At 38.0% G+C, this 27,044-nt stretch overlaps 1 protein-coding gene across 5 annotated transcripts in view; it reads right to left on the reverse strand.

Moving 5' to 3' along the window:
• Positions 1-25,376, reverse strand: part of LOC108969555 — a 46,665-nt gene extending 21,289 nt beyond the window's left edge. For 4 of the 5 annotated variants that reach the window (XM_018934342.1, XM_018934344.1, XM_018934343.1 and 1 more), the window contains exons 1-2: positions 25,176-25,376; positions 16,628-17,727 (exon numbers count right to left, since the gene is read on the reverse strand). The gene's annotated coding sequence lies outside the window, so the exon portion shown is untranslated. Of the gene's footprint in view, positions 1-16,627; positions 17,751-25,175 lie in introns of all 5 variants that reach the window. The other variant, XM_018934341.1, reaches the window with a different exon arrangement.
• Between the last annotated feature and the right edge of the window lie 1,668 nt (positions 25,377-27,044).

Below are 27,044 nucleotides of genomic sequence, written 5' to 3' on the forward strand. Positions count from 1 at the left end.
CCTACAAAGCGCTTCATTGCTGTTCCTGTATCGACCCATTTGATAATATCTCGTTCAAGGTCAATAATCGCCATGGGGCTTTCTTTGGGGACGTACTTGCAAACGTCTCGATTTCACCAAACAGCAATAGTCAACATTGATTGATATGAAGTGCGATTGTAGTGTCCGAAATTTCATCAATTTGATCTGGTGTAACCACCATCTACTATCCAAAGAAGAAACTTTTCTTTTGCCAATCAACAGAGTCCATCTAGCATTTAACAGCACCACACAAACGTTGCTACACGATAAAGTCCATCAAACAGCGTAACTGTTGTTTGACATCGTATGGAAAATAGATATTAGCCGATTCTCAAATCTACTGAATACGCATATAAATTTTGGTAAAAATCGGTAATGCCGTTTCGGAGGAGTACGGTAACTAACATCGTGACATGGAAATTTTATATATTCGATAATGAGTAATAACGGAATAAATTATTAGTTTTGTAGATTTTGTAGAAAGAGAAACAAAACAATCTCCGAATTTACATTAAAAAAATTTACAGAAGAGTATTTGTTTGTCGACATTGGCAAAGATCGAAACAAAATTTGAAGCTTTTTCATTTACGCTTAATTGATTTGGCTTACGCTTTGAACATTTGCTTTAACAAATATGATTTTATATAATTTTGAAATATTTCATTTATCCCGTCATACCCAACGGTATTTATGCAACCAGCTTCCGAGCTAAAACAATTTCCAACAAAGTTTGCCTGTTGAAGGGAATTAAATTATTTAGAAATCAAGGACCCACACATGCATATATTTAAGCGAATACCAGCGTTGAGGTTGTTTTGCCACACGTACTTCCGCTTTCCGGCTCCCCTTTTGGTGGTCTCCAAAATTTCTGTTTGTCTACAGAATATTCTTTTTGTATCATTACATAACGTCGATACTTTGCAATGTGCCCGAAGGTGTGGGTATGAAAATGCTGTGTGCAGTTAACAAAAGTTGGCAAAGTTCATTAATTTTTAATGAATTGCACGTCACACGAATTAGGATAATTTTCAAAACAACATACCTATATATTAATGTCTACGATATGAAAATTAATAAATCCTCTGCAATCGTCGAACCAATTTGATGCTGAATTTCTAGTTCTAGAGGAGGTATCAGATTTCACAGGCACAATCATATGTTTTCAGCTGTTCATCAGCACATTCACCCCAATTTCAAAGTAAATGCCTAAAGTTAGATAAGAATAAAGTTTCGATATTGTAGCCGCTTTGGAGTATGGTTATACCGATGCCAATATTTTCACATATTTAGAAGAACTATTTTAATTTTCCGAAACTTAGTATTTATACTTTTGCAAGATTTTGATAGATAAACTTATATGCCAGTTGTTGTATTTCAATAAGCAGTTCCTTTGGAAGAAAAGTACTTGCACACGTATTTCAGATGGATATCTTGCTGTTTGGAAAATTGAAGGACTAGTTTGTATAACTCATACAAATAATCTATCTTAAATTCACCTCAACGCCATGGTAGCCGAAACAGGTTTTTCGTATTTCTAATCAAGCACTTCAACTAATTTTTTTATATTTATACTATAATTATTCCACATATATACAACTGTAACAACATCTATTGACAAAATACGAAAAGACTTTTTCGACTACCCAATATATAGTTAGTTAACCGTTAGAATGAAAACTTCTAGGTACATTATGATTTTATTGAAGAGAACAATCCTATGTTATCTTCAGAGAAAAAGGTTTCAATAGGCGTCTTGGTTGCAAAACAGTAACAAAACGTAAGCAGCAACCATCGTTTAAAGAATCCGCATGAACTATTAAAGTGGTAACCAGTCGGTGTCCGCATGTTGAAAATTAGCGCGCAATAGATCGATTATGGCATAAATTGAGTAACAAGGCATTTCATTCGGTAGAAATTTAAGATCAGTTGGGTCCATTTAGGGATACAACGAATACGAAAATTTTATAAATTTGCCAATTGAATCACAACGCTTTGAATTTATGTTTGATATTGGTTCCAACATTATTCTTCTTTACGGCCGTACAAACCGTTTACGCGGTTAAAGCCGAGTTAAATACAGCGCGCTAGTCGTTTCTTCTTTTTGCAATTTGGCGCCAATTCGAGATACCAAATGCAGCTTTCTCTACCTGATCTCTCCAAAGGGGTAGAGATCTTGCCCTTCCTCTGCTTTGCGCAAAATACCATAAATCTTTCGCAGAACTTTTCTCTCGGAATCTCGCAACGTCGACAAATCAGATGTAGTCATTATCCATGCCTCTGCTTCATATAGCAGGACAGGAATAATGAGTGCCTTATAGCGTTTTGTTTTTGTTCGTCGACAGAGGACTTTAGTTCTCAATTACCTACTTAGTCCAAAGTAGCACCTGTTGGCGGGAGATATTCTGCGTTGGATTTCCAGGCTAACATTGTTGGTGGTGTTTACGCTGGTTCCAAGATAGACGAATTTATCTACAACTTCGATATTATGACTGTCAACAGTGAGGTTGGTGCCTAGTAACGAGTGCCCGACTGTTTGTTTGATAACAGGAGATATTTCGTCTTGCCATCGCTCACCACCAGACTCATACGCATCGCTTTCTCATCCATTCTGGAGAAAGCAGAACTAACGGCGCCAATGATATCAATATCATCTAGCATACGCCAGCAGCTGTACGCTCTTATAGAAGATTTCACCTTCTCGGTTTAGTTCTGCAGCTCGAATTATTTTCTCCAGAAGTAGGTTGAAGAAGACACACGACGTCCAATATTGTTCAAAGAACTTATTTTGTTCCGAGGCGATGTAATACTGACTTTTCATTCTTGACTTCCCAGCGTGAAAGAACTGGCACTAATTATAAGCAAAATATACCATCAACACCCCTCACTTAAAGATGCTTAATATCTAAATTGAAAGCCTCAAATTTAAATAATAAAACTTCCCATATGAATTGCTGTAATTGTTGGTGGGATAGGGTGATTTATTCAGTAGATTTGTCCACGAAAGGCATAAAAGTTGAATAGACTAAATGTCGCCATAGAGCGAGAGCGCAAATCGACAGAGACACGTTCAACGTATAAAATTTCCTACTCAAGTTAACACGATAGGCAAGTCAAAGGCGGTCGGTGTGAGTATTGATTCTTACAGATTCATACAAGTGACCGCACATGGCTGCCAAATGCTGCTTTTCGTTAGCTCTATTGTTCCGAAAACACACGCATTCATCGCATTCGTGTTGGAGCCATTCGAGTGAAAACTGCTTTCAATTCTGCAGCAAAAATACAAAATTTTCCTCAGCAATTTCTTCACACTTTTAGTCGGCTCCTGCCATATCTCCAAGTACATTTAGTAGAGCATGCTTATGTTGTATTGAATTTTAGTATTTTTTTTATACTCTAGCAACATGTTATTATCGAGTATTATAGTTTTCATCAAACCGGATTATAACCCCGCTCACTCCCCATATAACAGAGCTGGGATTTACACCAGCCTTCTGACATTTTTTAATACAGTGCAATATATCATTATATAACTTTGCTCGAATAATGCCTTTTGAGATGTGTCATCTTTTGACTAAAAATTGCCCTGATCGAACCAAAGCTGTGCCAGTTTCTAAGTCCTGTATATGTGGACCCAGTGCTTATGGTTGACTTTTTACCGAAAATATTGATCAGTGTGTCAGATTTACAACCGAAATTCAGAGTGAATCCTTTCCTGACTACAAATGGGTTGAAGAGAGTCAATACTAGCACCCAATTACCTAATATAAAGATTTTCTTCAGGTCTTATGTGCCTGAAGGTACCCTAACTTTAATCCTTGCAAGTAGCAAAAGTATGAAAAGTTTGGTTATACCCGAACTTAGCTCTTCCTTACTGGATTTTTGAAATTCATCGATGACCATCTGTGGGCACTATTAGCTAAATTGCATGAACTTCGTCGATTGTTTGAGATTGCCGTGCCAGGACGTGTCCGTTTGTATGATTTGTTGCATGCACCAGCACTTGCCACATCGATAGCCCTTAGCGCGTACCGCCCTCAACGTGAATGGCTTACTGCAGCCGGCGAACATCGCCTTGATGCGAACGGAACGTCGACAATACGAATAGCAAATTGTGAGAGCATAAGCATGCCTACATATCTGGCGATAGATGTAAGTGGTGTACATTAATATATTATGCACTGACGGCTGCAAGTGAAGCGAGAATTTCCAATTGAAAAATCGAATGTTTCTAACAGGGTATTTCATAGCATCAGAACTGAAACAGCATTAAATCCATAACATTGCGACAAGTATGATAAAGAACGCAGTCGTTGGCAAGAGTGCTCGGATATATAAAAAGTATATAAGGAAAGTAATGAAGCACGTGAAAAAGACAGCCACGGGGTGAATATAATTATTTAGGGTAGAGAAGGATCTAAATTTATTTTAAGTGTAAGAGGAAGCTTCTTACTCCTTCACGTATTATATAACACTATAAAGTTAACCAAAAGGACGAATATCACCGTGATTAGTACTTTTCCAAGTTATCTCTCTTTTCATAGATCGACGATTTTTAAGGAGGACGCCAAACAAAAAAAACTCACCGAATAAAAGGTGACAAAAATAGTGTTCAAGATTTTAGAACATAAGTCTGGAAATAGATTAAAAGTATTGAATTCAATTTTTTATGAAATTTCGAAGTCCTGCTCACCGTAACGCTAGTATTAGGTATCCTACAACTCAATCTTTTCAGGGCCTTCGGAATTTGTGGAATATTATCCGTATTAAATTCGGTGAGCCATTTAAAGCAAACAGTAGTACTTGACACAAATATATCTCCTAGTTTACTGATGTTATGCATGCACCAAGCTTCACTTCATATAAATACATAGCCATTCTTACCACACACAACCAAATATCGTCATAAAAGTAATGCAGTGAGCCAAATAATTTGGTGAAAACAAGAAGAAAATTTTGTTCTGAAAAATCAATAAGGATCACTGAGGATTTCAGGCGTTTAACGAGTATTTATGTAAGTGCAGCTGCCAACTAACTACTCTCGCTAACGACCGTCGGATTGCCCCGACAGCAGCTGCAAATGAGGTGCTGCGCAGCTACACCCCGGCAAGCCCAAACCAATAGAAGGAACGTTCAGAGTACAATAGCAGCAACAACCATCGAAAGTTTACTTTGATGTTTGACACTCAAAATTCCACCAGCACTCGCCAGTTCAGCTGGCCGAAGGATTACGCGGGTGTTGCATTTTGCGAAGAGACTGTTAGTTGGAATCACTTGGCGAGCAATGAAAACTTGCATACACACCCTGCAGGAAAATGAATTTTAAGACCTCAGCGTTTAGTGCCACTATCTTAAATAACGAAGGGAACTACACAAACCGACACGTTTACATTTAATGAGTGCGATCTCGAGGAATAAACTACGATTTAATTTGTCATGGCTGCAGTTTCGAATTTCGATGAGAGAAATTAATGTGATTTAGCAATATAGGCTCTAATACTAGTAAATGTTGAAGAGAAGTGTTTGGAAGAATAAAATGGAAATTATTTACATATATTCTCTAGTAAATTTTTCATGTTGCTTAGATGATTGTATGGAAAGTAGCTCGAGCTTCTGACTATACTAGAGGGTTTTTCCAAAATCTCTTCTGATGTAAGAGATTTTAGCTGTCGAAATATTTTAAAAACACTAGTCATTTTATGATATGATTTCATACGTTTAGTTAAAGCATACAGTACGTTATGAATAATGACAATAAACACCTAAAATTCGAAACATTGTCCAGATGATTGACTTTCAACAAAGTCGTCGAGTGGCGCTTGAGGCGCTGAAATGGTCGTACTTTGTATTTCGCTTGATTCGTCGTGATATCTGTTGCTGGTACTCCTCACAGTAGCTGAAATCTTTGGCTCTTGCCTCAGTATCTGAAAAAGTGGATCACCTTGCAAGCGTTCTTAATCGTCCCTTCCACGTAATTGTCATTATTCCCGTTTCTAACTTATTCATATTTCAAAGTAGTCCATAAGGTTTATTACGGCACTCCGCTTTTTGATTCACGTTTTTGAAAATATCTTCCAATAATTGCTTAATAGTGATAAAACCACATAAAAGTGCCTTCGTAGCATCAGCTCGGACTGAGCACCTAGTGTCCGATAACCTTTCAAAATCGGAATTTTCTAAGTAGAATCTTTAAGTGCGTTCGTAAGACGACGAAAATGTAGAGATAGAAGGGCAAAAATGTATGGGCTGGGCTGAACTAAAAATGTTTGCCCTGTTAAGAGGTCAGCGTCCGCTTGGAAAAAGAAATAACTAGATAGAACATTTTAATTACTGTGTTTTATGATATAAGATAATGTTTTTTTGTTTATAACATGGAAGAATATCGCTAAAAAAATATTTATTTAATTAAGAAATAAATATCTGGACCCTTGAAGGGTAGAAATGTACCTAGTATAGCTACTAGTCTATATAATCGATTATAGTATTTATAATTAAATATTAGGACATTATAGTTATGAAGTTCGTATAATGTCTACTAATTTTTACGATTTAAAGTGACGAAATCGAGTTATAGATTTTAAAGCATGCAATGATAATTTACAATCCATCTAAATTGATATTATATATTTTAATTACGGTCAGTTGAAATCTTGCTACGTGGCTAAACCTGATAATCGCTGATACCAAGTCCGTTGAAACTACGGTCTCTTCCTGCTGGGCATGTGAAATTTATCTAAACGCATACATGATGGCTCTCTTTCTATATACATTCAAGCGACATATTTATTTTGATGTGCTTGAAAACTGAAAGGAATTTAAGTGCTCTGTGCTTTGCAATTTGCGCTTCAAGTGGGAACTTATATAATATATAGACGTCGCTGACTCGTGAATTGGCAATTTCCGATTGGAGCGAGTGCATCAGAGCGCACTAACATTTGTAAGCGCACATATATTTATTTTTGCTTGCATGTAAATATGTATATACAGCGTGTGTGGGCAGATTCTGTCCAAAACGGCATCACCAGCGTCATCTTGGCTGCGATTGCGGTTCTGCTGTTTTTTGTTGGGCCCGCCACGTCATTCCAGTTACATGTTCTCCAGGTCTGTCAGTGCGTAGTATTCTTTTGTGACGTCTTGATTGTCACTCGCCAGTCCGTAAATGAAAATTTTGACGGAAATGTCAAAGACAATATTTAAGATGAGAGGAAATGCTGACTTCGAGTGTTGCTAAACCTAAGACGCCCACGATGAATGAAGCATTTTTAGATATTTGCAAAACTTTATTAAAACTTCTTTCATATAAAATATAAATAGCTATTTGTGCAAAATGTGAGCCGAATGAGCTCTTAACTGGCTTTAAGTTTACTTAGATAATGGGTCACATTTTATTAAAAAAATATATTCCTGGTGAATCTAAAGAAAGATATAACCTAATTTTTCAATTTTCCCTTGAAATACCAACTAAATCTGATTATAAAAAGTCATAAACTATCTTCATCTTCCGGCTGATATATGGTTTAATGATGTTGAACCAACGTTATCTTCAGCGAGTCTTAACCGATTTCACAAGTGGGAAATAACCACTTTTGCCATTCAAAAGTATCAGTAGAAATGTTTCATAAAGATTAATGTTATGCTATCACGGCATTGATTATTTATTTCCGTTATCACGTTTTTTTAGCCTTTTAAACTCTTGTACTTTCTGTCAACAAAGCAAATGATAATTTGGAAAGCTCATGTTGAACTAAGCAATAATAAAATCGAAATGAAATTTCATAGCTAATTTTAAATTTTTCTTTTCTGCAAACAGAGCACATTTTTGTTTCTGCTGCCGCCACCGTCCCGCTCTAAGCATCAAACGCTGCCCACCAAACCAGCCACAACAAAGCCAACCAACTTTTATGAAGAGAGAATGTGGTCGCAGATCTCCGAGCGATGCAGCTAAAAATAACCCATTTCCAGGTATTACAAATAAATCGGAATTTGCATGAATATGCGCGAAGATAATTACTTCATTCGTTCTCGGAAGACAGTAGCTACATACAAACACACGAGTTATCTTTGAAATTATGACTGATGCGGCGTGACTAGACTTTTCAATCGGCTTTGGCTTACACATAACTAACGAGTTCGGCTTGGATAAATACCACGCTAAGATTTTTGGAAGCATGTGAAGACGGAGAATAATAAGATTGTAAGAACCTAGCGGACAGTGAAATATCTAACGCCAATAATTAAGAGAACATTCTAGCTTATCAGACCTTCAGGTATTTAAACCAGGATCAATACAGAGAAGAAGGAGCGAAGGTTGAATAGAATCAAAATTAAAATTATTCCTGGGAATATAAATTGAATCGGATACATAAAAATTAATGACTTTGACTTACTGGGGGCTTTATATATGCTTCTTAATTTAAAAATAGCCTGGGTTGTATATCCGTTTTGAACTGGAGTGGAACTGATATAATTTTGACCGGCTTGCTTTAGAAACCATTCGGCTAACTACTTGAGCTTTTGGTTTATACTAACTAGTTTTAAAGTAATCTATAACTAGTTGGTTTTGCCGCAAACTATCAGGTATACCCATTTACAGGGCACAATGCTAAATATCTATGGTGTCGCGTGGTTACATAAAAACAGAAACAAATTCACACAACAAGCTGGGACGCAGAGCATCAGCGTGACGATAACAAGGCACCCGCTTCTCGCTTCTGCCGCACGTAGGATTAGTGATGGGCGAAAGGAGATTGTGGTAGGGCTGTGAATGCTGTGTTCAGTTTGTTAGTCTAAAGGTGCGCTCTTGAAACATTTTTATTAAAATTTGTAGAATGTTGACAAGATATAAAATGCCACTCAACCTCAGAGGCTCAGTCGCATGTAGCAGAGCCACAGTGTGGGAATGAAAGTGGTGACGAAATGCTCATGAAAGCTAAAATGTAAAAAACGATAAAAATGTTGCAGTGTATGTCTGTAAGTGCCAAAGCGATGACTGCAAACGACCACAGCGCACGAGTGAATGTGTTCATTGAAGCCAGATTTAGTGTGGCTCCAAGTACACCCAAGTCAGAGACTGTGTGCAACAACGAAAAGATACAAATGTGTGCAATGACATTTGTATTCGCATGAATGTATGACTTTGGCGTTTGCAGTTACATTTCATTTTGTGTTATCGCACGGCCCACAAGCGAAAGCATCTCTCGGCCAAGCCCAGTGGCAGCATCTGCCACTTGCAGTGCCGAAGCCATGACACGCTCACGCGACACATGTAATTGCAATGGACCCAGCAGCTGCGGGAAGAGCGTGTGTCGGCATTTTGGAGGGCGAAAGCGAAGGCGGAGGCGGGGCGCATGGGCAGCAAAGAATGTCACCAAGCGCCGGTTAATGAAAAGGCCACTTATAAAGCACTTTGCCTCGTATGCCATGCCTGGCCATTGTCACTGCTCGGCGTTGTGTATGCGTGTGTGTGAGTAGGTGTAAGTGAGTGCGCTTAGTTTACCCAGCTCTACGCTCACGCTCACTTATTCACGCATGCAAATGTTATTTCTATGTTTATTCATGTCATTTACAACTTGTAATTACATTAAGTGCACGCACATAATTACATATTTTTACCCAGATGCCTGAAAACTCAACCAGCCGCCGCTTCCTACATCAGGGCTCACATGTTCACGACACGCATAAAAGCTTTAAAAGTGCATAATGTATTAGAGTGTTATTCATTATGCAAATAAACATACACACATGTGCCCACTAGCGTTTGTTGCCTTTAAATACGTTAAAAGCACCAAGCACCACGCTTTATTTCAATTACATACAAGCTCCCACGACCAAGGCCTAACAGTTAAAGAGTGCACCACTTGAATGGTTTGCTGGATGGTTGGTTGAATGATGAAGCATAGCGAAGGGGAAAGTAAAAACTTTTTCACGTATTTTAATTAATTTTTGTTGTTACTTAGCGGCAGAATTAAGCTTTAAGATGCTTCTGCTGGGCTTAAACATGGAAATGCTCAATTTAATAATACAGAAATCACACTTTTTATGCACATGCACTAAAATTATTAAGAATTGACGCTGAGCTGAAACGCTAACGCGGTGTTCAGACTTGTCAAACCGCTTCTAGAGGAGTGAACATTGGTGAAATATTTTGTCGAAGCTTGATAATTAATCAAACATCTGAAACAAAAATTTTATATTTATTACAAATTATAATATATATATATTATATATCGAAGTTTTTAAAACCCAAAACATCGAAGAAACCTCGCACATAATCGTGACGAGCTTTTCCGTCAGTAAGTATATTCGCAAACTAGTCCATCAGTTTTTGCAATATACCTATATATGAAATTGATATATCCAGATATTTTATTTGTCTATGTTTTAAGGTAATTTGTTGCACGTGTCGGCACATTATCCGCCTGGATTTAAACTAACTTCGAAGGATTGGTTGATTTTAGTTATGTCAGTATAATGGTTCGATGAATTTAAATTTGTTAATTACACATGCAACTCGTTACAGGGTGCTTGATACTGTGCATTTGAAAACTCTATTATATTAGAGTGAAAAATGTAACTCATACCACATGAATTACCCGAACGAATAAAACCGATAATCTTGCGCATGAATGTATAGTATGTATGGATTGCATACATTGCATGAATAGAGCACAAATTAATTATACTTGTGCAACCAGTTTATAATACTCTTTCACCTAACGGTTGTATGCATCACCTAAAACTAAGCGAGATGGATATAGGGTTATATAAATGATCAGGATGACGAGAAAGGTTAACATCCGGTTGATTGTCTGTCTGTCCTTCCGTCCATCCGTTTAACTTGAGTAAAAATTTACATAATATTTTGATGAAACTTCGTATGTGTACAAAGAATTACAAGTCTACTACTGCCACGCCCATAAAACGCTCTTAAAGGAGCACTAAAATATGATTTTTGGGCATGGTCCCGCCCTCTAATAACATAGCCAAATTCGCTTCTTATAAGAACTACTCCCGACAGTGTAAAAATTAATGAAATTGGATGGATGGATAAAAGATACCAAATATTTGAGTCCCAGTAGTGGACTTTTTATAACAAACATCGGTCAATGTTTCAGGTGACTTTATACGGTATATATCTGGCAACATGTGAGTTCTTTCAATGAAATTGAAAGAGCGTATTTTACTGATAGCAGTGTATCTTTTCGCCTATAATAAGTAAGTTTGAACGAAACCTTGCACATAACTAATATCAGGATTTTCGAACATCCGGCTTACTTTACGCCATTTGATTTGTGCTTTTATGTGAGGTACTTTAATGAAACCCAGACAACATTTTATTACTATATGCCATACTCGGTATACGTATTGGCAAAAATATATAAACTTAGGTCGATACCACCCCCAACGCCTATAAAGTACATATGTATAATGATTTTCATTTCATTATAATTTAAATATAAATATATATATATGAAATTATATACTTTTCAGACGAGTCCAAGTTCAACATGTTATGTAGCGCGTAATATCGTACGTAAGGAGAAAAACTGGTGAATGCTATAGCGAAGAGAGCGTCCGAAGAATGGTTAAGCAGGAAAGCATGCGAATGATTTGGTTAAACTTTTCTTACCATGGACTAGGAAGACTGATTCTAATAGATAGAACAGTAAACGCAATTCAGTACCAGCAAATACTGAAGGAATATATAACACCTTCAACTAAAGAGCACTTTTCGCTAAAAAAAACAATCTCATCTTCCAGGATGACTCTACACCATGTCATCGTGCTAAAAAAGTAGATATAATTTTCTTTCATGCGGATGTCTAGTAAAATGAAAACACAGCACAAACATTGAGGAATTTGATAAATTCAATGCCGTTAAAGCTGTTATAAAAAGCAAAGGAGGCTCAACAAAATATTAGTTTTAAGATTTTTGGGGTGTCTAATATTCACTCTACCTGACAATTAAAACAACATTTTTTAAAAGAATTAGCATTAAATTTATGTAAACATTTATTATTCCCTTCTAAAGTACGAAAATCTCGTTTTAATAAAAGAAAAAAGTTTATATATTTATTATATTTAGAAATATAATAAGCACACACAATATTAAACATCAAAATCTTAGATGCTTGGCTGAAGAAAATAAGAAAACCTATGGCTTTTTAACTGTCCGGATTTCAATTTCCGCCACTGTATATTTATATATATGTAATAGTTGATCTTCCATAACTCGAACTCTTAAATTAGCAATAAAAGTCAAATTTCATTCAAATTTCGTCGACGTTTGTTTTGTGGTTTATGGTGATTATAGTTAGGGAAGTTCAACAGTTTGTATAATTGCTCGGAGTCTGATCCTCAGGTTGACGTTTAGCGCCTTCAGGTATTTCTCTGGTTTTGATTCTTGCAAGTTGCAAGAGTATGAAATGTTCAGTTCCACCCAAACTTAGCACTTCCTTGCTGGTTTTAATTACGTTTTAAAAAATTGTGCTGCCTCAAAGCAATGAATCCATAGCAAAAATAGCGGCTACATATAATGTTCCCATTTTTTAAAGAGTTTCATTGAAATGCTTACATTACAGTTAAGGAACGCTTTTGGAAGTTATCGTAATTTTACCGATTACTGCACTAATATTCGCTTAAAATTTTTCGCTTCTTTCGCGCTTGAAAGATAGGTCTGCGTTCCTTGGCGCATAACCAAATGGAAGCCTCTTTTAATGCCAATGTAGATATTTAGATGACTACATGACTCATTGCATACACGTTCCCTCATTTCGTTTTATGTGCTCCTTGTAATGTTGTTCGAGTGCGTGACGCACGGCAAGCGGTTGAGACACCGAACCGTCTGGCGTCTACAAATAAACAACTTGCTTGGGCATATGTGATGTACTCGTGGTTGGCTGAGCACATACCTACAAACACACAAGCACACTATTAGTGCCTGAACACGTTCATCTGTGCGAAATGGTCTAAGAAAATAACAAATAGCAAGTTGGCTATGTAGTGAATTAAATTAAAGCAAATAAACAAAATCGTAAAGTGAATTTGCAAAAATGCCCACATAAAATCCTACGAACTCGTAAGTGAAACTCGCACATGTTCATCTATGCTTTTGATAGAACATGTGGGCTTCCTTTTGCCTTGGCAATTGGCTACATTTACACACAACCATGCGCGTGATTTCGTGGAAATTTATTGAAATCTGTTCAGCATAAATAAAGCTTTTCTCTGCCCAATTTGATTGCTCTGTGTGTAATTGCTCTATCAGCTATTACTATTGAAGGCAAAGACAAGGACATTATAGAGAATTTGGTTTCTACAGAAGAAATAAATAAAGTCTTCATTTGTGACAGGTGGTATTGCTTAAAAGCTTAAAAGCCTTTACGAAATTTAGGAAACAGACTTACAGTTATAAGTTTGAATTATGCTTCTTAAGTCATTCACACACCTTGCATTCCTCGAGGTTTACTTCTCAATGAAAAGAAACACTTTGAAACTCTCTAGTCCTAACCTCTACACTATTCTGAGCAATAATTCTGCTTACTATTGAAGTAATATCTCAGTTTCACTCAAAAATATTAATTTTTTAATCATCGAATAGAGAAGGAATTTCATTGAGTACAGAGTTATAAACTTTTAGAATAATATTTCTCCCTCTAACGCTGCTTAAAATATGGACCGTGATAGTATGATAGGAAACATATTAAAATTTCAGACAGATTTATGGAAATTTTCCGCATTTTCTGCATAAATCGTGGAGTGGTAAACCTCTCCCAACATCCTGATAATGTCTTTAAAATAGCAGCGATTTATTTTAAGTTTTAGTTGCTGCACAATCAGCCCCTACGATTTCTGCGCGAATCAAAATATATTTTTCATTTATCTTAGGAAACGACAGCGCCGTTTCGTCAATTCCGTTAGCTGTCAATATTTATTCTACCGTTTTATAGATTTTCTTCAACCGATGCCGCCATTGAAAAAGCCCAGACAACAAAGTAAATATAACGGGTGATCCAAGTATTGTTTGTCTTTTATTACGAAAATTCACGATCTGTAAAGAATGTGTTTCGCGCGCTTCGCTCAACTTATGTTCAACATACTCCGCCTACTGAGCGTACTATTCGCAACACCATGACCCATCTTGAGACCCAGCATTCATTATTGGATAATAGATCACAGTGAATAAAATATAACAGCCTTAGCTACAGCGGACGGAGTGTACATGGAGACCGTGGGAAGTCGATTCGGCGCCGTTCGCAGCAACTCGGGCTGACGTATGGAACGACTTGGCGCATACCAAATACAGCTTATGTAAGAACTGAAGCTGCTCGACCTTCCCAAGCAATGCCGCTTCGCTATATGGCCTCTTGAAAAGTTACGATATTTTCGAGCCAACTTTTATTAAGCGATGAGGCGCATTTCTGGCTCAATGGGTGTACAAACAAGCAAAATTGTCTTCGTTCCAGAAGCAATCTGAAAAGATTCAAGAGCTGTCATTTCATCCAGAAAAACAACGGTTTTTGTGCGGAATCATACATATTTTTTCAAAAGATGATGCCGCTGAGTACGTAACCATCAATGAAGACCGTTATAGCGTCACCATAACCATTTTATGCTTGAAATTGAAGCTTGTGATCTCAGCAACTGTTTGCTGTTAACAAGACGACGCCACTTCCCACACTTCGCATCTTGGATTTATTGATCGTGTGATCTCAAACCGTTAGCCTGTGGGGATGTGTGAAGTCTAAAGCCTATGCGGACAATCTCGCTACCATACAGGCCTTAGAGCGAAACATTACGCATATCATTCGCCTGTTACCAGTCGAAATGCTCGAGCGAGTCATCGAAAATTAAACTCAACGAATGGAACTTCTGAGACGCAACCGCAGCCAACAGCTGAAAGATCTTCTGCAAAAATGCCAAAAAACGATCTTTAGAATGATAATAAATATTCCGCAGTAAATTTGAAGTTTCTCTAGTTTTTCTTTAGAAAAGTAGAGTTCCTCGAAAAGGATCACCCATTATATGTACTTCAGCACGGAGCAATTATTATCAAGCGGAAAAAGCATTGAAATAAATACTCACACAATTGTATATATGTATATCGACCATACACCCATACACTCACACTCAGTAATGCTTGCGAATGGTAAATAAAAAAAAAATTTAAGAAAGGTATTTGGCAGCAACGGCGCGACTAAAGGCCCATGAAATACATTTTAGAGTTTTCTCACGTATAAAAGCAGAAGTTGTAGACATTCAGTGAGTCTTCTGTGCAAGCAATTCGGCATGTTCGTGCTCTTGCAAGCGTTTCTCGCTAATGCTCGAATGAAAACTCGCTCTACTGTGGGATTCGCTCCATATAGAGCATTTAAAGCATGCATGGGCTGTTGGAATGTTTAATTATTTTGTTTTTTGTACGTTTCTCTTGAAGAACTTCTGCAGACAATTAATTATAAATTAATTTAAACAGATGTTGAATTCGACTATTTTCTCAACAGATCAGCATAATTTTCTGTAATTGAACTTAATACTTAATATGACTTTTGTTGTGTGGAATTGATTTCCTCCTTTTGAGCTAATAATAGATGGAAAATCCTTGCCTGCTCTCTACTTTTTCCACTCTTTCACATGGCATGAGCATATATGCATGCATGCGCTTAAGTGCTTGAGTAATTCAATAACTGCAGCAACAATTGCAATGCCTAATCAAACAACAACTGTTGCCAATGTGACCGCAATAAAAAAGTGCGCAGCGGTGCGGTCACGGCGACGGGTCCTGCCCGCAGTGCTACAACAACAACAGCTGCAACAACGGGCACAATGGGCCGGCAGCAACATGCCGCACACAGGCTTAACCGATCGACCAGCGCTGAAAGACAGTCTGACACGGACGGACGGGCGCACAGCCAGACGTATGCGGCCAGTCCATTGTGCATGCGAGCATGCAATAGCATGAAATGCGAATACCAGGTAGTGAGCGGCGGCTAAGGGCGCTTGTGAATACCAAATGGCGCAGTAAATGCATTTGTCATTGGGAACGAAGGCAGCAATCACATCAGGAGCAGCAGCGCCGCGCAGTATGCAACAATTGAATTGTATTGGATTGGAATGCTTTTTTATTCCTCTTTTTTGCATCATTGTTTTTGTTTTTGCTTTGTCTTCTGCGTGCGCTGAAAGCTCGTATTATTATTGCGTTTCAGTTATTCTGTTATTTCACATTCTTTGTATTTAATAATTACAGAAGGAAATTCTTTGTCAACCTATGCAGCGATTATTCATCTGGATGGGCGGCATTCACATCTCACATTTTCCATTTTCATTCTCGCATTTCACATTTATGGCCATGGCTGCTTATTGAATAAGGTCACGTGGAAAGATGTTTTCTCGGGAATAAGAGCAATTTAATGGGCAGAAAATTGTTATTGACGCTGTGTTTAAGAAAAAGAAGAAAAATAAGTAAGCTACACCTTTGGTTCGCAACCACAGTTATGATATAAAGGCTTTCAAGAATTATCAATAAGTCTTCAAATGCTTCCAGAATGAACAATTTCTCTTTCTTCAATTAAAAATCAAAAGAAATGATATACAAGGCAGTAAGTGGACTTACCTTAGGCCCACGGCACGTGTCAACGAAGTCACAGTATTTCTGGCCACTTCCAAGCCAGGTTCTCTCGGTGATCTTAGTTTGCCTAGAGCTGGAACTTTTTCAACAAGCAAGTAAGTGCTGAATATTTAACGCAACCGTTGGCACACTGGTGAGGAATTGTACACAGCAAGGCACAAGTGTAAGTGCCAATAAACACGAACCCACACACGCACACAAGAGTCAAATATGTTGAAGAGCGGCAAAAGTTATGTTTCAGGTGAGGATGACGTGTGGCCGGCGCTAAAAGGGCTGTAACGTTGTTATTGTTGCTTGTTTACTGCTTCACTGCAGCTCTATTTGCTTCGCTTAATTAAAAATAGCGCGGCTGCCGACTAAACCCGACTGCAGCGCTTGCGTGACAACGGTTCGTATGCGTATCGCAATGGCTCCCGAAATATTTATCACCGAATTCTCGTCTTAAGACACATACACAAGCACACACAAGTGGCCAGCGCTAACCTACTCCACACGCTCCACGTGTGTCCTTACTTTTCGCAATGCAGTCAACTACACAGCGTCTCCGGTTGGCGTCCACGCCAATTGTTAGTCTACAAAGTTCGAGTTCGTTCGAGTTTGTGCGAAGAAACAAAACGAATTTCCGAGGCCTTTAATTTTCACACCATCAACTGCTGCCCCGTTTTGCGTTTTTAATTAATTTGCTTGTGTTTGATTGTGCGACAATTTTAATGCTTCTACCGCGCCTTACCCGGTTGCCTTTCAGTACCGTGCCTCGGACTAACACAGTCAACACCTCTACTATTGCTGCTCTTTTATATAAACTTTATGGTTGTTGTTTTAGTTGTTGATTATGTGTATTGTTGTATCAAACTCAAACTCAAACTCTTAACAGTTGTGCGATTTCAAATTGCTCGAAGGGCCGTGCTCAACTCTAAATACCCGAATGAACCGCTCGCAAGCGCTTATTTTTGAACTTATATTTCCGTTTTATTTTGATTTTTATTTGTGGCCGCGTGTTGCTCCTTTTATCACTTCATCGTTTTTTATCACTTTATTAGCAATTCACCTTTAATGTCTGAGCTATTTATGCTTTGTACTTTCTCCTTTACAAAAAAAATTTTAAAAACTATTAAAATGAAAAAATGTTAATACTCACTTATCACCTTAAAACAAAATTTATGGTTTATTTTCATTTGGATTGTTTTTATTAGGTTACTCATACGCCTCGTCGCTTCTTCAATTCTGCTCGCGAAATTTATGTATGTGTGCAGTAAACAGTTAACCGGAAAGAAAAAAAATATTACATTACATTGGATACATGACACAAACCCAAAGAGCCCAAGGCGATTTTATTCATTATTCGCACTAAATCATTTCAACTGGTGAAGAAGCCTGAGTATATAACCGCTGCATCCCACTCATTTAAATTAAACATTTCTGCAAAGTTTCCACATAGTTTTATTTTAGTTTATATTTACATTAAACATACTTTTTTCCAAAACAAAATGCCCAGTTAGTCCATGGATAAGTTATAAGAGACCAATAGGTTTCAAAACCATGATGCCACACGTTGTTCTTGGGTGTACCTGTGGTCCTATTTCGCCCATATAACTTACTTTTTGCATGCCAAGAAGAACTTGTACAAAGTTTTATCAAGATGCCTCAAATTTAATTCGGAAGTACAAAATATATAAATTTGTAAGTGGAAGTAGGTAATATATTTCTACCAAAATATTCACCAATGAAATGTAAAGCAACTAAATTGATTCCCTGAAGTGGGCTTTGAAGCTGCTAGCTAACACACAAACTTTCTCATATCATTATATGTATATAAAAATTACATGTCATGTTGTTTGTCCGCGATGGACTCCTAAACCACTGAACCGGTTTTAGAAAAATTATGCATATTGTGTCCAGTTTCAAACAACTTAGAAGATAGGATAATAAAAACAATTCATAAATTAAGGGTACTGCGAAGGCTTTATTAAGCGGACATCTCCATTAACCATGCACATTGGCCGGACCCACAATTTGTTGCTGCTTATTAAGTACAATCTATTAAGCGGACAACTCTATTAACTAACCAGAAAGGCTGGTAACCAGACATTTAGAAAGCAGCTTTTCATTATTTTTTCCTATGAAATTTACTTGCATGAACATGTTGAAAATTAAACCTGAATTACAATCCCTTGGATTCTTACACCGACAAAAACGTTTTCGCTTTTATTAGTAAATAAAATTTTCACTATAAATAATTGTGTTAAAAGTTTCCGGATAGGGATCACATCGCCTCGCTAGCACCCAGCAGAATACTGGACTTCGTCAATATGCTGGGGCTAAGCGAGTCCCTGTGAGTTAGGAGAGGGCACAATAGACCTAAGGTCGCAATGCATTCCTCAGTTATTTATCTATCTATCTATATATCCGTATACTACAGCAATGTACATGTATAAAATGAAGTGAATTCTAAAGACCTTTGAGGAGGTGCAAAGTTTTTGCGGGGCCAACTTGCCTTGTAAGAAATCCATATTCCATATTTCATTTCATTTTGTTGTGCAGAAATTATATGTAATTTTTTTCGGATTCTAGGAACATAATTTGTGTATAATTATAGATAAATCAAAGGTCGTCATTACACTAGGGCTTTCTGATAAAAAGGGAGCACACCTTTCCAAAAAGCACAGTCGCCAACGCATTCCATGCTGAAAGTCAGTTCTCAAAAGAAGAGAAATATCTTTGCAGGCCGGTGTCTTTAATGACATTGGATGCGCTACATTTTGACTTATGAAAACTGTATGCCGATTTTCCAACAACTATAGAAAATCAAATGATGTACATAACTATTTCTTCAATTCTTGAACATAGTTCACTTCGAAGATGATACAGCGATTATAATGACCCGCTAACTTTTTGATATCATTTTTGTTGTACGATTTGTTCTTCGCTTCAAAATAGACCTCAGTTTCGGCAGTCAACTTTTCAAAAACAACATCTTCGCAGCGAGCATTTTTTCAGATCTGAGAAAAGAAAATATTTGTTGGAAATTACTATAGCTGCGAAAGCAATTGGAAACTTCTTTTCCTTCGTCCTTTAAACAGTCCAATAATGCTATATACTAGTCGCTGTTGATTGCCCTCTTTTTCCAAGGTAGTAATCAATATTATTCCATGCGCAACCAAAATACAGACGCTATAGCCTTGCCAGCCGACTTTTGCTTTTTTCCATGCATTGGAGCTGGTTCATCGTGTGCAGTGAGCAACGATGACTGTCGCTGAATAATCAACTAGCCGTTGTTTTTGGTCAAAAGCGAGCTCGCTTGGCACCCACTTTTCACAAAATTTTCTCACCAACTCTACACAAATATTCGTCAAAGATGACTTTCAACAGATATTTTTAGAGTACCCGCTACCATCATCAGCTTTACTTTACAGTAATTCAAAATTATTTTGTGGACTTTTTGGATGTTTTTATCGCAAACAACCTCTTTTAGTCGTTCACTGCGTTCACTGTCTTCGACGTCTGGACCAAACCTTGATAGTCCATTTTCTTCGAGCAGTGTCCGAAAACTTCTCGTCAAGCCAAGTGTTTGCTTGAACTGTGTTTTTTCCCTTCAAAAAGCAAAATTTAATAACTTTTGAAATTACTTTCACAATAAAAAAAAACTGCTTCACTCAAAATATATAGTAATTCACAAACAAACAATGCGACAGATTTATGCACGCGGCTTTTTAAAACTATTAGGGATTTAACTCTAGTGGCGCCATCTATATGTGAAACTGCGGGAATTTTCAATTCCACCGCTTTGACCATTTTAGCAGTTCTAGGCGTGCAACGGACACATTACGAAACTTTTGCGTTCCTAAGTTGCTAACAGCAGTCACTGAGGAAATTTTTGCCATAATTTCACCAAGTTTATTTACTTTAATTCATCATTTGAGTGTATTGGTTGCCAAGCGTTATGATTGTTAGGGCAATTTGGCTTTGACACCGTTGAGGCGCATAATTTCGGTAGATAATACAGTTATTGATAAAGACCCTGGCATTAAACCAATGTTCCATCGAAGGACCACAGAGCAACCACAAATGGAAAAAGTCTTGTGGAGATTTCGGCTGCGAACATTTACACGAAGTCACGAGTTTCTTTGATCAGTGTCTACTTATATTCCATTTCTATTTGTTCAAATAGACTACATTCGTTGTTGTTTCTTATTACTTCTTGCAGCACACATGGCATACACACACTCAGCTGTGCGCATCTGAAGGAAACGTGGAAACGTCTGATGCTGGCAGCTGGCTTTGCCTACGGGGTTCAGCGAGTCCCATCGGTCTGAGCGGCTTGGCGATACAAATGTATCCGGCAGAGCCATTGGACGGCCGACGGTTGGCGTTAATGTAAATAATTTGTCTTGAAAACTTTATTATCTTAAATAATTCAAAGGCAAAAATAAAGTGAAAGGCAAATCATGAATAAATCAAGACAAGTACAGCTAGTACCAACCAAAGCAACAAAGAAGACGCGACGGGCAACTTTTGCAGGTGCTCAGTCGAAACTACGAACAATGCAAACATACATACAGACATTGACATCGACAAGTGTGGTAACCGAATGCTGAACGAAAATTCGGGATTAGCACCAGGAAGAACTATATGAACGCGAAAATGTGTGGAAACTGGAGCTAAGCGAGAGTGATTGGCTTCAGAATATACAAGGTTTATCCAGAAAGTAATAGGACTGATTTTCGTTCGCCGCGACTGTACTTCAAAGTGTGCGCGCACCGACTGAAAAGTCAGGACAAACATTTTCGCGCGACGTGTTTCTGTGAGTGGTGCAAGCCGAAAATGCAGCGTTCATTAGACCAGAGGTACGCGATTAAATTCTGTGTGAAACATGGCAAATCTGCAACGGAGACGTTTGATATGATCAAGCAGGCTTACCCAGATGTTGCTTAAGCAGGGAGGAGGGCCGGGAGAGATCGCTGATGACGACCGTGCTGGGAAATCTCCGACTTCGACGAACACCGACAATGTAACTCGTTTGCGTAAAATTTTAAACTCAATGCGCCTCCGCTCTCAAGAATATTCCGGAGAATGCCTTCTGTGACGAATTCAATGCTTAGAAAACGCGCTGGCAGCGCTGATCAATGCTGGCGGTGCCTATTTTGAAAGTTTTTAACTCAGCCCTATTACTTTCCGGACGAACCCTGTGTGTAGATAATAAACTATTTCATCGATCAATCAAACGTTATTAGTCGAATGTAACTTAGGCTTCCAAGAATGTAATTTAGACGAAAATGTTTATGTTTATGCTTGAGTATCTAGTCAACATTAATTCACCTAAAAGTAGCTCTCCCAATCGACACGACTGCAGTCTTCATTCGCAACACTATTCTTCGTCGAATTGATTTTTGCACTAGTCCACTACTTCTCAGTTCTAGTAGAATGCGTTGGTCAGCGTAGTGTATTCAAAAGTTAGTAGCTTCTTCCAGAGTCTTTCGATGGTTAATCACTTAATAATTTCTAATTCAAGAACAAAATTAACAGAGCGGTTGAAATGTTCGCATTATTGAAAATGAAATTACATTGTAGTTGAAGTCTACTTTTCCTTGAAATTAAAAATACTTGTCTTTACAATTAAAGAATTTTAATATAAGTTAGGAAAAAAATTAACGAATAAACGAAGTTGTAAACAAAAGTAAAGAAAAGCAAAGACATCTCGTTTTAGACATATTCGGAAAAAAGTCGTATGAGTATCCCCTATAGAGCTTGTCCGAAAATATCCGATTGATAATATAAGTTAAATATAAAGATTGTAAGAAACATGAAACGTGAATATTTGAAGTGCTTGAAGGGACTTGATGCTGTGAACATTTTTTGATGAAAATTCAAACTTGGTCCCTATTTTTTCAAACCCCCAAACTGTAATGAGAGTGGTATTTGCTTTTGTTTTGCCTGTCTTCAAAGCGATACTACTAAATATTTTCGTTTGATTTCTTTAGCGATCAAGCGCAATATATGTACTATATATAAATATAACATAAAACACTTCAACTTTTTTTATTCCATTTTACTAGATCTTATTACGAATTATCAAAAACCACAAAAAGAAGGCTGGCTTTCTAACACTTCTTTTAAGATTTTTAGAGTATTTTTTCTTGGTATAAGCCCTAAGCCTTGTGTACCGAACGCCTTGTATTTACAGATTATCTCACTTTTTTTATCTGTTTTCAAGAATCTGTTTTGCTATGCTTTCGGAAAACTTTTCACAAAAATTATTTATTTTTGTTGCCTTTAGTCACACAATCGCTGAGATTTTCATTGATGGATTCGGCCGACAAAGGCAACTCTCCATTTCAGCAAAACCTTATTATTTTTATTGAAACTTCTTCGAACGCGTTATACATACGTACACACATGCACATGGCACACTAGTTTGGTTTGGGCTTTTATTGTCACCCACGAAAGGATGCTGGTGATTAATGAGAAGATACACACACATATCGACGAAGAAAAAGCTTTTTTTTTTTAAAAGATCCACCAGGACGAACTGTTTAAAATCACTTGAGAAATAACGGTAACACAATTTAAATGCACCGTGGACGCGTTCACGTTACACCGCTGCTGAAATCAAGTTCTGCGCGATTTGTGAACGGACGGACGTACATTGGCGAACTGTCGACTGCGTCCGGCGACCAGCTGCCAAGCAATGGCACTCGGACCAGCACTCAGCCTTGTAGCGGGGGTGAGAGCACAACAACAACGATCGCCAGACTAACAATTGAATGAATGAAGTGAATTAAAATGACACTGAAGCCGAAATCGAATTCGAAATCACAACGAGCAGCAAACAACAAACGGTTCCAGACGGCATATGGGACAAACGAAGTGTCCGGTTTCTTGGAAGAGCGCCAACGCACTCACACACATAGTAAGTATCGTTAATGTGCATACCTACGTACTCACTACAAAATAAAATCTCAACATTTCTAGATACACTTGGTAACTTCAGATATTGCAAAAAAAAAAAAATATTGAAACATTAGAGGAAAATACTTGACGTAGAGTAGAGGAAGACTGCGACCCCGCAGGAGAAACTACTTTTATTTTTGTGCTGTCGTAAAGCGTTCACCATCAAAAGTTACGAAGCTGCCTGGAAAGTTAAAAGTGAGAGAGACCGTTTTGGTGAATAAGTGCGTGAGAGCGTTAACTGTAATTGCAAAAAAATTGAGAAATGTGGCTGATTAGGGTAGCCGATAATACATGAGCTTGTCAAATTTTGGTCATTAGCCAAGTCGGAAAGTATTAAGATAAATTAATCCACTTAATTCATAACCGGAATACGGATGATTTTTGTTCAATAATGGCGGCCCTTTGCAAGGAGATAAATCCCTTAAAGATTAGGCCAAATTAAACGGAAATGTCGGCATCCTATTCTGCGTTAGTACAGCAAATGCAAAAGTTGTATTGGAAACCAGAAGCGCCTTGGGTGGCTTTGACTCTGGGATGATAAAACAATGTGTTTTCAGTGTTGAGAAACACCCGAAGTGGCCAGTATATTAACAGACTTTCGATGACTTTTAAAACACAACAACAAGTCCCAGAGCACTCGCGGGCCTTAGTGTAAAGGAAGCTCCCACGACTGTGTTTGCACTTCATCTGAATGAAATGCGCAAACTTTTGAGCAAATGAAAAAATTAGGAATTCGACCTTGCCGAATGCCTCAACCTCGGTTGTGGCAGTCCGCGCGGCAGCGGGCGCAGACAACTACACAAAGTAAGCAAATAGAGTGTGAGCAACATAACTTCACGGCATGTATGCACATTTCATCTACAAAGCTTTGCAGATCATGGATGTAGAGAGTTTTGCTTGCTCGCACTAACATTTTTTGAGAAATTATGCTGATGTGGGAAGCAAAAACATTTAAGCATTAGCCGTGACTTAATTAGCACGCATACACTCGCGCACAAGTGAATAAAACGTATTGAATAGAGTTTTGGGTAGATTTCGCATATCCACATCATTTCAACAAGATACGATTTCATTTGCGTTATACATTTGGATAGAGTTCGGAGTGGCACAGATCGACGTAGCGTCTGCAGTCACAACGGTCGACCATTTACTTTGCTAACTTCGCCTCGCCTTCGCCCTTGACACCGTCCACCATGTAGGTCTAAGGCACATTTCCACAAAAATCTAAAACTCACTGAAAATCCCTCAAAGGCGTTAGAAAATTCACCTTCATGCTTCAAAACATTTATTTCACGTTTTGTTTACGTATTTATAGACTTTGTTTTTTGTGCCACACTTTGTCTGCCTGCCCAGTGTATTTTCGCGATTTCTTATTAATGCACGTATTTTCACACATCCCATAATACAAACAAACMCGAAACAGTGAAACGGCGAAGCAGAGGCAAAAGAAACTCGTCGATTCTCTGCAGTAAGCGCGCTGCTGCCRCGCCAGCCGCCGCCTCTGTTGCCCTCACCCACAAGCTGAACGCTGGGCTGCAAAATTCGACGTTTTTTCACGACTTCATTGGCCCAGCACTTTTCTCACCTTTCACATAGTTTTCATTTTATCGTACTTTTAGCACTTTTTGTATATTAGAATTCTTCTTTTTACGATTCGATTTTTGGAAATTATTATTTAGAAAATACTGCAACTTTTATTTGCTGCTTGGCTAGTTTTTCCTTGTACAACATCAAGGCGTCCACTCACGGCACACACGACGCAGGACAAGGACGTCCGCCGCACGAACGAAAGTCAGAGCCTTGTCTGCTGAGTTGGAAAATTTATATTTTCCTCTTTGGCGCTATCGTCAACTTCGCTAAAGCGCCCGACCGTCGCTGGTCTGTTCGGATGTGGCTCTCTCGTAAATTTGTATACACCGCATTCCAGTGTTCTCTGGGGCTTTTCCGCTCTGGTGGCGAAAATTTGTATGACATGCAGCTGCACACATACATATTATTTATTTATCCGCACATACATATACACACATAGGTATTTTGTATCTATCGCGAAAGTGCTAAATGTGACTGGAAGGCTAGCAAAAGAAAACTGGAGAGTAAGATCCAGCTAGAGAATTGCTATGGCGTCGCTTTCATTTAGGGCGGTTGCTCAGCTTTCTCTCCGCTCTTGCTTCCAGCGCTGCCAGCGGCCTTCGGACGACAAACACTATGCGTCCACTTACACATGCCCAACAGGGTGGATGTGTGCATATGCGTGTGTAGAGCACCCACAATCGCAAGCGTCCCTACAAAGTTGCATTACAAAGTTGTTGGCTGCAGAAGCACTTTTGAGTACTGCGTCTCTTCACCTATGTGTGTGTGTGTCATATCACGAGAGTTCCCACTTTCACGGTTTGTTTATCAACGCAATTCGGCAATTTCGCTCGTTTTCAGTATCTTCTCGTTTGTGTTTTATTACTTCTGCTTCTGCCGTTTACACCTCCATCGCGCCGTCGCGGTGAATGTCAAAATTATGCAGGCCTGCCCAATTCGGAGTTTTCCGCTATTTTTATATTGTTTACCTTTGCAAGGTATGAACTCTGTGTCGTAAACAATTTATAAACAATTAAATTTCACCAACAGATGCGATCGTAAGTACATACGTACCGTATATCTTAAAAATTAAAAAAAAAAAAAATTGCAGTATGTTTGCATTTCGAACGGGTAGTTTGAGGAAAGTTTGTCAGGAGTAACCTTCGGATAACCCATAAAATATATAGTATGTACGCATGTATTTAAGTGATCAGCATGACGAATTGAATTGATATTGCCATGTTCGTCTCTCCGCCTGAATATACAAGAGCTGTCGCTTAGCTTTTGAAAGCTGCTCATTTGTCGGAACCTCGGATATCAGCTCATTAAAACATTTAGCCGTCATACAAACTGAGCGACCAATACCAAGTTTTTGTAAGGAAAAATTTTTTATTAGAGTGATATCTTCACGAAACTTCGTATGCATTATTATTCAAGGCAACGGCACAAACTTCGAACAAAATTTTCAGATCAGCCCTTTATAGAATATAAATGTGTAGCTATCATACAAACTAGTTGAGTTTTTGTATGGAAAACGTTTTTCTTTTTGACTTTAATTTGTTTCATAATTTTTTTACAATACTGGATTATGTGTATATGCCTGGTTTCGTCACGTAACGTTCGAAAGGTTTATAACTCAGAAGGGGACTATAATAACGCTTTATCATAGTGAGATGTTGAAGATGGTTTCATCCGAAATCTTGAATTACCAATCCATCGCTACGCTAATATATTGAAAGCATTTTCACTCATTAATCATATGATCCGAAAGGGTTGATGATCACAATAAATAAGTTTCTTCAAGTTTTGTCAATTCGTTGTTGTATGAACTCTTACAACTGAATCTTTAGCGCTCTCGTATGGCATTGGCTTGCAGAGTTAAAAT

The sequence above is a fragment of the Bactrocera latifrons genome, unplaced genomic scaffold, assembly GCF_001853355.1.
Source record: "Bactrocera latifrons isolate USDA-ARS-PBARC rearing strain unplaced genomic scaffold, ASM185335v1 scaffold_257, whole genome shotgun sequence".
Classification (NCBI taxonomy): Eukaryota; Metazoa; Arthropoda; class Insecta; order Diptera; family Tephritidae; genus Bactrocera; species Bactrocera latifrons.